This window comes from Dioscorea cayenensis, unplaced genomic scaffold (genome assembly GCF_009730915.1).
Source record: "Dioscorea cayenensis subsp. rotundata cultivar TDr96_F1 unplaced genomic scaffold, TDr96_F1_v2_PseudoChromosome.rev07_lg8_w22 25.fasta BLBR01000447.1, whole genome shotgun sequence".
NCBI lineage: Eukaryota > Viridiplantae > Streptophyta > Magnoliopsida > Dioscoreales > Dioscoreaceae > Dioscorea > Dioscorea cayenensis.
Genome location: NW_024086838.1, coordinates 53,461 through 57,069, shown reverse-complemented (window position 1 = coordinate 57,069; position 3,609 = coordinate 53,461). Strand labels below are relative to the sequence as shown.

Sequence of the window (3,609 nt, the reverse complement as noted above, 5' to 3'; positions counted from 1 at the left end):
GATACTGTAGCAGAGTGGTGTAGCAACACGGTAGGAAACACTGTAGCAGTACTATTCACAGCCGGCCGAGAAAACAGAAAACCAGAGAATCCACATGGGCGTGTGGAAATTATCCACGCCCGTGTGGAAATTCCACAGGGGCGTGTGACATTTCGCATGCCCGTGGAGTCACCGATTCGACCCTATTTAAAAGCCGATTCAGCCCGATTTTTCGATTCTTTTCTCGATTTTATCCCCAAGTTGAGAGAGGGCTTTGGCTAGGGTTTCGAGGGGTATTGGCCCAGGTTTTGGAGAGGTTCTCTGACTCGACATCGTCATTCCTTAGGAAGAAGGTTGGTAGGGGAGCTTCAGTCGGGGCGTATCCTATCTCGGGACGAGGGAATCCTTGGACGACGAGTAGAGGACTTTCCACAAGACCATCGACACGATTATCGAGGAAGTTTCTTTATGGATTCATTGCTTTTACATTCTATTTGTTATATTGTACTTAGATCCATGGAGAGCTAAACCCCTAGTGGGTACTTGGGTATTGTGAACCCTAGGATGTATTTGTTTCTTTGAACCTTTTTATTATGCTTTCAATAAATTGATGTTTATTGTGAGTTCCAACCTTGAATGCTTGATTGTATGAATATTTCCCCTAGAGTGACACTAGGGTTGAGAGTTCTTGTGGTAACCTTGTGAGTGAGTGACACACCACGAGCGTTAGACAAAGCTAGATTGGAGAGGGTTGAGAGGGTGAGTCGAGAGGTACAGGAGCGTCCCAATTCCCCTCCGGCGTGATAAATTCTATCTCCGTTCCTCGAGTTCTTTACGGACATAATAGAGTGAATGGTCTAAGGGATGAACTTCCACTGGGGCTTAGTTGCGCGTGCAACGGAGTGAAGCGTTGATGTGATCTTAGTACCTAGGGCTCAATTGTGGTTAGGGACCTTCCACCTGGACCAAAGGGTTAGGTCTATATTAAGGAAGAGATTTATCACTTGGAATCCCTAGAGCTCATTGCAACTCTATGCGAGTGCGAGGTGTTGAGATTGTTCGATTTCTCCTCCAGGACATGTATAGAGTTAGGCATAGTTGACCTTAGATTTGGGACTATGTAATTAAGGATTTCCATGACTCATCATTGCATTGATTAGGAAGCATAATAGAGGGTTCTTGCACTTGAAACAATTATCCTAGGCGGAGCATTATCCGGGTACCACATCTCTATCGATTGCCTTATCCCCTTCTTTACTTTTGCTCTCTTACTTGTTGCTTTTATTATTGAGAATTGAATCATTATCACACTCATTATCATTGATCTTTTACATAGCTAAGAATCGAATTAAGTATTTTTATTCCCTACTCCATGTGGATTCGATATCCGGTGTTGCTTGGCAAGCTTCCTTGATGTCTCTCCACTAATGATATTGCTATTTGACCCACTTGGTTCTCAAAATTATGTAGCGAATCAGTGTGATTGTTGAGTCTAGCCTCTACATTTTAAAATCTTTGTGTCGGTGGACTGAATAAACTTTACCAAAACCTTTTCCTATTATGGAATCCTCTTCGGAATCAAAGGTGCTTGCTGAAATCCTGGTGGGGCAGTAGGCTTTTGCTATCCTTGATTACTCCATGAGAGGTTTGGGTGGTTCCTCCACCCTTAGTTATAGTTATTGCTATAGGGATTGTCTTGTCCTCTTCCCGCATTACCCACAAAGTCAACTTGCTCAATTAGGGATGAAGTACTAATCAAGCTAGGATAATCTGCTGAAATGTGTGAACCCCCACAACCATCACAATTTGTGACCATGGCCACTCTTGATGGATATCGGCCACTTTCTTCTTCTCTCTTGCATTCCAATGATAGCTATTCAAGGCCATTTCTTCAATCAGCTACCGAGCCTCTTCTTTGGTATTGTTTCCTAGTGTTCTTCTTGAGGCGGCATCAAGAAACTGTCTAGTCCTTGGATTCAACCCATTAAAAAATGTATGAATGATTATTAATTCATGGAACCATGTTAAGGACACTTTTGCAAGAGATCCTTGAACCGTTCCCATATCTCAAACAATGATTGTAGCTCAATCTGAACAAATGAGGAGATCTCATTTTGAAGCTTCATTGATTTTCCTGGAGGGAAATTCTTTGCAAGGAAAGCTTCTACCGTTTTATCCCATGTAGTGATGGAAGCTATTTGCAATGAGTGGAGCCACTGTTTGGCTTTTCCTTTCAATGAGAATGGGAAAGCCCTAAAGCGGTTGCATCATCTGAAAACCCATTAATTTTTAGCATGTGGTACACTTTAAGAAAGTTGTCAATATGGTTGTTTGGGTCCTCATCAGCTAATCCATTAAGTTGTGCGGCCTGCTGAACCATCTAAACAAACCCAGCTTTAACTCAAAATTTTGGGTTGCAACTAGTGGCCAAATAATGCTCGACTGTGTCCCACAAACTGTAGGTGGGGAAAAATCTGAAAGTGTTCTCTGATGTCCCCCTTGTTCTGCCATATTTTCAAATTCTTCAACTTCTATTTCAACTAGAAAATTATGTTGTTATATAGGTTCCTTGCTCCTTCTATGGAAATTTACACTCAATTCCTGGATGTTCTTCAACCAATGTGGACGGATTCCTTCAGGTCATAACCTATAGCTGAAATCAATAAAAGAAAAATGAAAACGGCGAAAGAAGAAATATGAAGTAGAAAAGAAATGAAAAGGTGAATGACTAAAGAAAAAAGTCCAAGTATTCCTAATATCCCATTCCCTGGCAACGGCGCCAAAAACTTAACACACCTCTTGCATGTGTGCACCGCAAGTGTACAGGTGTCAAATTAATAAAGTACCCAATGAGTTGGCTAGTAAATCAATACAAAGTGCTGCGAGTGCATGGGTGTCAAATTAATAAAGTACCCAATGGGTCAGATGGTCAAATCTACAAGGAACTGAAGTATTAGTAATAACCTTTTCTCAGTTATCTAGTCAATGAAGATAAAATAAAGGAAGAAATATAAATCTCGCAAGAAGCAAAGGGAAAATAAAATAAGGTAAGTCTCAATCAATAAAGATGAGGTACCCGGGCAATGATGCCCCTATGATCTAACATGAAGCACACGATTTACTTAATATTACTGAACCAAGCTAAATGAGTCGAGGTAATCCAAGAATAATTGATCCCTACCTCTAGGCTAGCGATACTAGTTCCTTACGAGGTCTTGGTGGAGAAATCACTCAATCTCGCACCTCACACCACAAATGACCCCAATGGACTATAGGGATTCCTAAGAGTACAATGATTCCTAAAGATAGATCTAACCCTACTTCTAGGTAAAAGATCCCTAACCCCTATAAAGTCTTGGTGGAGAAATCTCTCAATCTCACGCCTCACACCAAATATGGTTGCATAAAGTTTAGGGATATGGAGATAGGAAGCACTCATCGGAGAGGAAAGGGGACACTCCACTATCTCATGACTCACCCTTTCAACCCTCTTCAATCTTGGAGTTCTAACCCTAATGGAGACCTCTCTCTTACCAAGGCAACATATCATGCAAAACAAATCAATCATAAGGATTAATATGACATGCAAGCAATGAGAAAACAAGATTTAAACTCAATTAAACTAGATTT

The 3,609-nt window shown here is 41.1% G+C and overlaps 1 non-coding gene across 1 annotated transcript; it reads left to right on the top strand.

Moving 5' to 3' along the window:
* The first annotated feature begins 1,995 nt into the window (after positions 1-1,995).
* Positions 1,996-2,102, top strand: LOC120254435. The gene has a single exon (XR_005534620.1). It is a non-coding gene; the product is annotated as a small nucleolar RNA R71 (small nucleolar RNA).
* The last annotated feature ends 1,507 nt before the right edge of the window (positions 2,103-3,609 follow it).